Source organism: Petaurus breviceps, unplaced genomic scaffold, assembly GCF_028583685.1.
Source record: "Petaurus breviceps papuanus isolate PSGF00001 unplaced genomic scaffold, PetGlider_PUasm1.0 229, whole genome shotgun sequence".
In the NCBI taxonomy this organism is placed as follows: Eukaryota; Metazoa; Chordata; class Mammalia; order Diprotodontia; family Petauridae; genus Petaurus; species Petaurus breviceps.
The window spans coordinates 15,107,665-15,118,982 of record NW_027185903.1 but is presented as its reverse complement, the minus strand read 5'-3'; positions in this window follow the sequence as shown (position 1 = coordinate 15,118,982).

Below are 11,318 nucleotides of genomic sequence, written 5' to 3'. Positions count from 1 at the left end.
CTTTCTTTCTTTCTTTCTTTCTTTCTTTCTTTCTTTCTTTCTTTCTTCCTTTCATCTAAGTCTTCTTGTACAAAATGGCTAATATGGAAACTTTTCACATAATTGCACATGTATAGCCTACATCTGATTGCTTACCATCTCAGGGAGGGGGGAGGGAAGGGGGAGAAGGGGGAGAGGAAGAGATAGAATTAGGAACTCAAAACTTTAAATAAAAGGGTTTAAAAAAATTTTTTTTAGAGAAACAGCACAGGAGGCCCTGGGCACAAGAGAAAGACTGAATTTGCCAGTGCAGTGATTCTAGGGGAAATCCTTCATAATGAAATAGACCTAGGGAAGAAATGCATTTTCTGTTCTTTTCTCTACTTCTCCTTACTAGTCCACTCATGCATAAATGCACACATATGTGCAAACACATGTGCACAGCCCTGTCTTTGACTGCTAGAGTTGCTCTGAGGCTTCTCACTTTACAGCCACATCATCTCTCTAAGACAGGAGTTTTGGACCTGAGGCCCACAGGCCCTGAGGGCATCTGGGGATAGACTTCAGGGAATCTGTGAGCTATATCACAAATCCATGAAATACTTTGATAACTTTATTCCCATATAATCTACTTCCTTCATAATCTTAGCTATTTTATGATTTGCACTTAGAAACATTATTCTGAGAAAAGATTTTACCACATTACTAAAGGGGCCCATGAAACAAAAAAGGCAAAGAACCCCTGCCTTCAGAGATCTGCCTTTCTCACTTTCTCTATTGACTGAGCAATGAAGACTCACTGATAAGTTAAGATTAGTTATTCATCAGTATTCAGTGTGACTCCACACTAATACCTAGCATTTATGTAGCACTTTTAAATTTGCAAAGCTCTTTACAAATATTACATCATTTGGTACTCTCAATAATCCTGGAAGATAAGTGCTACTATTATCCCCATTTTACAGAAGAGGAAAATGAGGCAGACAGAGGCTAAATGATGTGCCCAGGAACATACATTCTGGTAAGTATCTGAGGTTAGATTTGAATTAAGGTCTTTTGGACTTCAGGTCCAGCGCTCTGTCCACTGTGCCACCTAGCTATTTAATACTATCTGTGGTTTGTTGTTCTTATTGTTGCTACAAATATTATTAACCTCTAAAAGGAATACCCTGACTATTGTAAAGATGAGGTTGGGAGTGCCAAAGTTAGACTTCACTTTCTTCCCAATTGGCTTTCCATTTGCCTCCAGCTATGATATTATACTTCTGTATGCCTTAGAATTCCTAGGCTAACATAGTAGGTGTTTACTCAGCATTCATTCATTCATTCATCAAATGTTAACTGAACTATATATTTCCTTCGAGTCTCTGTGGTAGAACTAAGTCCTAGACTCATAAAGATTGTCGTCTTATAAAGCAGATGATATTTGAATATGGCCAAGTATAACTTCTCTAACCCCTAGTTTTAGCATCTGCAAAATGGGAACATAAGTCTTATACTACTTACCATATAAGGCTATCAGGAGCAAAGTGCTTTATAAACTTCAAGAATTAAATGCAAATCATTATCTATAACATAAAGTACAGTGTGTGTTTCTGTATGGAGAGGCCTGAATTTTGAGTCAAAAAACCTAGGTGTGTAGTCTCATTCTGACACTTACTTCCTATACAACCTAGGGCAATTTACTTCTCTTCTAAGTAGCTGAGCTCACTCATCCCCAAAATGGGGGGTTGGGTGAAGATTAGATGACATAGTGTATAGATTTAAAGTTAAAACAGACCTCACATCATGTAGTCCAAACTCCTTATTTCACAGGTAAGAAAATGGAGATGCAGAGAAGTCAGATTACTTACTCAAGGTCACACAAATTAGTAAAGGGCAGAGCAGGGATACCCACAAGAATTTTCAGATTTCTAAGCCAGGGCTTGCTCCCCTGTACTACATTGTTACTATAGTTCATTTTACCTCTAAATCCTATGCTCCTGTGTAATCAAATCAAATAAAAGTTGTGCTTAGAGGCATTATACTCATGCTGAGCCCCACATATGGTCAGTTTAGTGGGAATACTCATTATGGATCCTGCTCCAAGCCACAAAAATTCTTTGCGGAGTTCCACTTGTGACATCTGGCTGTACTCAGTCTTAGCAGAGCATTTCTATCCGTGACACTCACTTCCCATATTTCTTCATGTGACTTTGTAGGTGGGTACCCCAAAAGTATGGTATCCCAGGATGAAACACAGTCTCTTCAGATTACTTTTGTTGTTGTTCATTCTTCATTCTCTAAGAGGACCGATGATACCAGAAGTGTGATGTCTTGTCTTGCAACTGAATTGGATTTAAGTGAGGCAGACCTGGGAAGAGTCATCAGCCCCACTATGTCTTCCAGAGTCATCGGCGCCAATGGCAAGACATCAATGAATGATTGTCAATGGCCTAGGATGCAGTGGGAGACCTTGGCCTGAATGGCAACACCCATTCAGTAGTTAAAGCCTAAGTAAGAACTGAAGTAAAAGATGATCTATTTTGCCTTCAGAAAATAATCAGTCAGGGAAGTGAAGACCCTCAGAGTTTCTGCACAGATTACTCTACACCTCAAGAAACTCTGGCCCCAAGGTAAGCAAGGAAAATGATGCGTGTTATAGAATAGTAACTGGTGAGGCTGTTTTAGATCTTTCAATAGCTGCAGTGTTATTGGTTTTTGCTATCTTTTTTAGGTGTGTTATATTCTACTTGATACATTTTTTATCTGGATAAACTATTGCTGTTCAGTCTGACTTTGTGACCCCATTTGGGATTTTTTTTTGGCAAGGATACTGGGAGTGGTTTGCAATTTCCTTCTCCAGCTCATTTTGCAGTTGAGGAAACTGAGGCAAACAGAGTTAAACGATTTGCCCAGGGTCATGTAACTTAGAAGTGTCTGAGGCCAGATTTGAATTCAAGAAGATGAGGCCTCCTAACTCCAGGCCCAGTGCTCTATCTACTGCACCACCTAGCTACCCCTTTGAATAAACTAGAACAATAGAGTGGAGCCTCTAGTTTTGAGTGTGGGATCAGGTGCATGCCATAGTTAGCCTAATTCAGGATAATGTGACAGATTCATCTAATCTTTGTTTCTCACCCTAAAAGACTGAGAGAATTTCAAAGTTATCCGATGTCTCTTTTCCATTCATTGATCAATCAATCAATAAACATCTATTAAACACTATGTACCAGGCATTGTTATGCACTGGGTAATACCAAGATGAAAATGAAACATTCTCTGCCCTCAAGAAGCTTACATTCTTTTGGGGGAGACAACACATACATATATAAATAAATGCAAAATATAGGCTAGAAATTGGACCTGCGATTTCAATGATGTAGAGAACAGATGAGCAAACTCTCTCCATCAAGGCAGGGCAGCACCTTCTCTGCAATCAATGTTCTTAGGAAGCTCCACAGAGGACTGAGAGATTAAGTGACTTGCCCAAAGTCACAAAACAGTAAGTGTCAGAGTCAATCCTTGAACTCAGATCTCTCTGGCTCTAAGCGGAGATTTCTATCCACTATGATACACCTCATATATCCAACATGTATACACAATAACACATGGTAAATAGGGGGAGGAGGGCAATAGCAGTTACAATCAGGAAAGGCCTCATGCAGAGTGAGCCGTGAGAGCTGTACTTTGTAGGACACTAGGGATTTTAAAAGGAAGAGATGAGGCGAGCATGCATTCCAGCCACGAGTGACAGACAATACAAAGGCACAGAGATGGAGGATTACATAGCAGAGTCATGGAGTGTTACATAGCAGTTACAAGGAAGACAAATTTGACTAGGTAATGGAGCAAGTAAAGGAAAGTAATGTATAAGGAGGCTGAAAAGGTAGATTAGAGCAAGATTAAAGCCTAAAGCTTTCAATGACAAATTGGGAAGGGAGGAGGAGAGGGAGGGAGAGACAGAATTTGGAGCTTTGAACTTTAAAAAAAAATGTTTTTAAATGTAATAGGGGGGAAAATAAAATATTTTAAATTAATTTTAAAAAGAAGTAATAGGGAGCCACTAGTATCTATTGAGAAGGAAATGGTTATGGTAAACCTGTGTGTCGCCACTCATTCATCCACTTCAATCAGTGGATCTATCCTTTTATTGGGTCTTCCTCCTGCTCCCAACATGAACCCCCCCCCAAAATGCCCTTTTCATTGTCCTTAGTAGTCAGCATTTATTTCAGGCCATTCTGAGTTTTAATTATTCCAGGCATAATTCTTATAGGACTACTCTTTTATATTAGTCCTGAGTTACCTGTTCTTTCATCCATCTTTCATCTACATGCTTTTAAATTTTATGTTAACAAGTTCCCTGCACAGCACATCAGTCTCTTTAGACAGCTGCTTTTTTTCTAACTCGTTGGAATTGTTTGTGATCCTATATTTTCATTCTTGACAATATCCCATCCCCCCTGGGTTGACGTTCTCTGAGGAATTTTAGGTCATAAGTTCTTTGGAAATCTAGAGTGCTTATTAAACCACACCTGGCTTTCCCCTCCTTATATCTAACACAAAATTTAAAAGGGGCTTGTCACTTCCCATGATTCACATCATTTCAACATCTACATCCACTTCTTTGTTAGTCATTACTAGGTTCAGGATAGTAGTTCTTTTCACTACTTCCTAACACTTGAAGAATGAAATTACTACAGCAATTAAAGAATTTGTCATGTTCTCTTGTTTCAGCAGAAAGAGTTCCAATAGATGCCTGCACGGGGAAGTCCCCTATTATTACCGTATCATGTCTTTATGCTAGGTTTATGATCTGCTCCACAAATTAATCAGACATTACTCTCTTTAACTGGTTGGTATTTAGTATCTTCCAACATAATGCAGGTTCTTCCCAATTGGGCAGATAGCAATCTATCCCAACTTGCCCGTCCTGTGTGACTCTTGTCAATGTTTGTCACAAGGGGTCCACCAAATGTGCTAGAGACCTTCTTCATTTTCCTGTAATATTATGAGAGAGAGCATTCCAGCTGTTCACTTGTCATCCTTCACCCTTATTGTGGGACTAGCCCATATTCTCTTCCTATCATACAAGTAATTCCTTGATCACATCCTTATTCCTATTCATCAGAGAGCTCATATGTTATAGCCTGTTCAAACTATTGCACATCTTTCCATGGACATCTGTGTGATACTCCTTTTCAATTCTTTGTCAACTATTGCGATCCATGTCTTGATGCCATATAGGAGGGTTTATTATACTGTGGGCCATGACCCCATATGGGGTCATGAAAAATTTGGCAACAGCAATGCACAATGACCAAAAATTAACTAAGAATAAAATGTGTAATGAATCCGAGGTGTTTCTGGCAGCACTTGCCCATGTTGCATTGCTCAACAACTCCACTGCAGCCTTGGTTCTGAACACACAGCATGAGCATTTTACACTGCACATGGTGTCACACCACACAACACCAACGAACATTGTCAAAACATGAAAAGAGGTTGTGAGTGGAAAAAGTTTAAGAAGCCTTGCCATATAGCAATGCCAACAGATTCTTGACTAAAAAAATGAGTGTTTGCTTTCAAGGGAAGTTTGGATTCATCTAAGAAGCTTTGCGAAGAACTGGAAATTGTGGGAATGTCTATTGGGGAATGTCTATTGGGAAATGGCTGAACAAGTTGTGGTATATGATTGTGATGGAACACTACTGTGCTATAAGAAACAATGAGTTCAATGATCTTAGAAAGATATGTACAAAATAATGAACAGTGAAATGAGCAGAACCAGAAAACATTGTATACAGTAAGAGCAATATTGTTTTAAGAACAACTTTGAGGGGGCAGCTAGGTGGCACAGTGAATAGAGCACCAGCTCTGGAGTCAGGAGGACCTGAGTTCAAATCTGGCCTCAGACACTTAACACTTACTAACTATGTGACCTTGGGCAAGTCACTTAACCCCAATTGCCCTGCCTTCCCCCCTCTAAAAAAAGAACAGCTATGAGTTACTAAGTTATTTTGAGTATCATAAATGGCCAGACTAACTACAAAAGTTATATGAAGTAAGATTCTATCTGGATCCAAAGAATTGATAGATAGAAGGATGATTTTTCATATGTGTGTATGTGTCTAATGGTAGTCATCTCTAAGGTGGGGAGAAGGGGAGAGGGAAGAAAAAAATTTACACGATAACTACTATATATTTAAAAGTAATAGCAAGCTGTACATAATAGATCTGCAGTTTCATGTGAAATCATCTTTTTATTATACTATGTTATGAAAATCCTTGTTTTATTCCATAAATTAAAAATAAATAAAAATTTTTAAAGATGAAAATAAAAAAGAAACTTTGTAATTTCCCAAAGTCTATTGAACTTTCTTCTCCTCTTCAGTTCTACATCTGACGCACTGTCCATCTGTACTGTCTGTTTCAGCTACACATACTGATGGAAAAGCTTTATATAGCTTGTCCATCTAAATGCATGTTGTAATTTGGGCAATAGGAATTCTTCATTCATTTGGTCTTTTAAAACTATCAAACTAGATATTCCAAAGGCATCTCAAATTCAATATGTCCAATGAACTCATTATCTTACTCCCCCTAAAAAAATCTCCCTCCTTCAGAACTTCTTTATTACTGCTGACAGTACCACCATCCTCCCAGCCATCCAGCTTCACATCCTGTGTCATCCTTAGCTCCTCACTGTCATCTCAAATGGCCAATCTGTTGCCAAATCTTATTGTTCCTACATTCATAAAATTACTTTAAAATCCCCTTTTCTCTGCTCACAGCAATCACCATGATTTATCCCCTCATCAGATTTCACCCAGACTATTGGAAAAACCTTCTAATTGGTCTCCTTGCTTCAAGTTTCTACTCCACTCTGTACTCTACTCAGATGACAAAGTGGTTTTCCTAAAGCATAGGTTTAATATCTAAGCAATAAATTCTAGTGGCTCCTTATTACCACTAGGATAGAATATAAAGTCCTCTCTTTGGCAACTAAAGTTCTTTAGAACCTGGATTTCCATCTTTCCGGTCTTCTTAACCTATTCCCTTCCATGCACTAGTTTCACTAGCCTCCTTGCTATTCCTTGCATGTGACTTTTCATTTCCCTTCTCCTTGATTTTGCAGTGGCTGACTTCTATGCCTAGAATGATCTCTCTCTTCACCTCTGCATCTTAGTTTCTCCTTGCTTCCTTCAAATCTAAACTCCTGCAGATGGTTTTAACCAATGTCTCTACTCGCAAATCTCCAGCATTTAGGGCCTTTCTTTCTGAAATTTCTTTCAAACTAATCTGTACTTATTTTCTATGTGCCTAGATTATTACATGTTGTCTCCCACATCAGAGGGAATTTCTAAGGGAGCAGACTGCTTTTGTCTTTGTTTATATTCCCAGTACTTAGCACAGTACTCTGATATTAAGAAAATACCTGTGTAAGAAAAATTTTTTGGTTGATGGATTGGATGGATAGCTGGATGGCCACTTTGTCTGATTATGGATCTATTCCAGGAGGCTCTGAAGTATTTTTTGACTTGGTGTAATACATGAGGAACCTCTTTTCAACTTGAACTTTGCCCTGGGTCCCCTCTATTGCCATGGCAAAGAACACAGTGAACATGCATCTCCTTTTTTAAATGTTTCACTTGATATTTTTAAGAGACAATGTGGAAGAGTAAATAAAGAGCCTTCCTTGAAGTGACAAAGTTCCAAGTTCAAGTTTTGTGTCAGGATGTGTGACCAAGGACAAGTCACACTTTTTCAATGTTCTAGGAATCCAGGTAGCCCTCTAATATTATAATTTGTAGGAAAGTTTCTTACTTGCTTTAATAGAGGAAGCTTCCTCACCTTGGGAGTTCTCTGTGCTAGTGAAAGCACAGATTCAATCCCTGTCCCTCATATTTGTGGTTGGAGTGTTATTGAACAGGGATGTTTTGATTGTCATAGTCTTCAAGAAAATTTTTAATTTTTTGATATATGAATGATAGAAAATTGTTGAAAAAATAGCCTGTAATAATATAATAGCCAACACTTATGCAGTGCTTACTATGTTATAAGCACTGTGCTAAGTATGTTACGATTATAATTTTAATTGATCCTCACAACAACTCTGGGAGGTAGATACTATTTTTATCCCCATTTTATCTATGAGCAAACTGAGACAAATATATTTCAAGTGACTTGTCCAAGGTTACACAGCTGGTTAGTGTCTGAGGCCAGATTTGAACTCAGGTCTTCCTGGCTCCAGGCCCATCCACTGTTCTACCAAATTAAGTGCTCTTACATAATCAATTAACAAAAAACACGATGGAATCATGTATTCTTTATACTTTTTAATTAATCATGAAAGATTAATTAATTCAAAGATATGGCATATCATTGAATATCACTTGAAAAACCTGCTTATTCAATTCCATCCTCTAATGATGCCTTCAATTTATATATATATATATATATATATATATATATATATGACTCTCATAAAGATTTTGTATAGATGAGAAAGCAGGTATATAGGTTTGTACTATAGATATTCCCTTGGTCACCTTTTTCTATACTAATATTCAAAGTTGTTTTCTATTCTTCTGACATCTTTCCTACCTTGCTATGTCTTGCATATAATTCCCTCAATACCCTCATAATTGTGTTGTCTCCAGCATTACTCTTCCCTGAATACACTTAGTCTGTTCTGCTTCTTCATCCTCTTTAGAGCTTTTTTTAACTGCCTTTATAACTAGAACTTGGACTGTGACATTAGGATCCAAATGTAGCAGTTCCCTTGACCTTGCCAGAGAAAATAATCCATTATAATGATTTTTACAAATATTTTCCATTTTCTTGCTTGTTGTTCTCCTATCCTCAAATGCTGTTTAGATGAACTCAATTGGATAACTTGCCTAATTTTTTTAAAATTGGCTTTGCTCTCCATTGCTTCTTTCTGTTTTACTAAATGAGTACTCATGGTTATCCATCATCTTGTTCCATGAAATTTCACAAATGAGCTTATATTCTAAGTGTTGACTTTGGTAGCCATCTCTCTCCATCTGGCAAGCGAGATGATTGCTGAATATAGTGCTTTCTGTGTTTTTTTGGTCTCCTTTTTATGTCAATTTATTTACATCAGCTGAACTTCAGAATAAAATTATAGTCAGTATCAGTGTCAATGTCATTTCTGTTGTCCATTTTCCATTTTTGATTGTAAAATATTTTTTTCAATAGTTCAGGAATAAGTTATTGAAATCATATAACAGCTTTTTCTCATTCTTTTTTTAAGTAATTCTGATCTTAACTCTGACTGATGATGATGTTGATGATCTGGCTGAACACAAACAGTTGACTCAATAATAACTCATAATCTATTAAGGTTTTTATGCTATTATCTGGTGTTCAAAATTCCTAGCACCTATGAATTCTTTCTTGAAAAAAGTTTTCAAGCCATAAAAGCATAGAGTTTTTGTTAATGTACACATTTTTACTTCTCTCCTTGCTGAACCATTCATTCCCATATATTTCTCCCCATCCTCACCAATATCTTCTTTGTACTAAAATCATCGAGTGTCAGAGGTCACAATTGATTTAATTTGCAGTCACCAGTTTTGTTGTAGAATTTCCCTACTTCTTCATCCTCAGCAACTGATGTTGGTGTGTGCCTAAGTTGGAATTATTTTCATGGTGGTCTGTTTGCAAATACTTTTCTGTAGGTCAGTTAATCAACATTGATTAAGTACCTACGATGCACCAGGCACCATGCTAAGCACTGAGGATACAAAAAGAGGCAAAAGATAGTACTTCCCTTCAAGAAGCTCACAATCTACTAAAATAATATTCCTTTTTAGTACCATAATACATGATGACCAAATATACTATAAAATAATGTTTCATGTTGCCTTGGGTATGTAACTAAACCCACTCATCCACCCTCCTCTTCCTTTTTGCTTTTCTGAGAAATAAGAAAAATTTCTGAGCAATCTTTTCATTCACTCCTTTCTACCACCTTATGTTCCTTACTTCGTTGCTGTCCAGTATACATTCCTTCCTTCCTGGTTTCTGAATACCCTCATATGAGGATTCTTCATTTACAAACCTATTATACTATTCTATTTCTCAAATCTTTTCTTTATGAGCAAGGTTTATCCATCCTTAGACATAGTCAATTAATAAGTTATATCTCAACAAGACACAATGATACACATGAGATTGAATTTAGCTCTTGGTGCTGGAGTACTATGAACAAATCTATTAAGATCTCCAATTAAAATGACCTATGCTGTGTATACTTGTATATATTGTAACATTTGAGGTCAGTGGTTTTATCACTGCCCTTATTGGATATAATAATCTGTTCATTACTAAACTTCTTTACAATTCTTCTTCTTTTGGTACATGGTACTCACTCTACTATCTGGGTTAATTGATACATATATATGTATATTAAAAACACATGTATATATATCCACACACACAGTTTTCTCCCTGCTCCTTTTTGTTTCTTTAAAGTCCTATTGCTCAAATTCTCAAGTGTTCAGGCAAATATATTTTTATTAGTATTGAATTAAATGAACTCCATCACTGGACAAGAGTTCATCATTCCTATATCTTAAAATGATTCAGAAATACAAAACCAGTTTTCAGACACTATCTTCTTAACTCATTTTACTTCTCAAAACTCTTTCTCTTCTAAAACCCTTATCTTCAACTGACAGTAGCTCTAAAAATACCAAAACTATTATTCATTTATATCAGTTCTTGAGTTACTTCCACAGAATATCATAATTGCCAGAAATACTTTCTAAATTCCTTCTGATAACTTTGTCTAGAAGTGAATTACCAGAAGTAAGTAGTGAACGTTAGGGTTCTATCACATCCTAGATATACACCCCAGGAAGACAGCAGGCTCTCTATTGTCCCCGTCAAGTCAACATATGGCCACCTCAGTATCTCTCAACAGGGTGGTACCAACTTCCATTTGTCTTTGTCTGTGTTTTATGTCTTTTGTCTTTGTCTTATGACTGATACTGAGTGGATTTTCTTCTAATAGTAGCTGGGACTTGTTCTCAATATAGAAGGAAAAGAAGCTACTGCCTCACTGGAGGAACTAGCTTTACAATCTTTAAAAAGGTATTCTTACCTATTATAAAGCTCTAAAGGTTCTATAGTTCTTTTCACATTTTTTCCTGTATCACATTCATTTAGCCTCCTGACTTTGGTTAGAATTCTATTACCCATTAACCTTTGAAGCACCCATTCCATACTTTCAAGAACATTTCACTCTCCTTGATTACCTGAAGAGTAAAGATAATAATGTTGATTTTTAAAAGCAGTCTTCTAAATAATCATTAACTTAAAGAAATAAT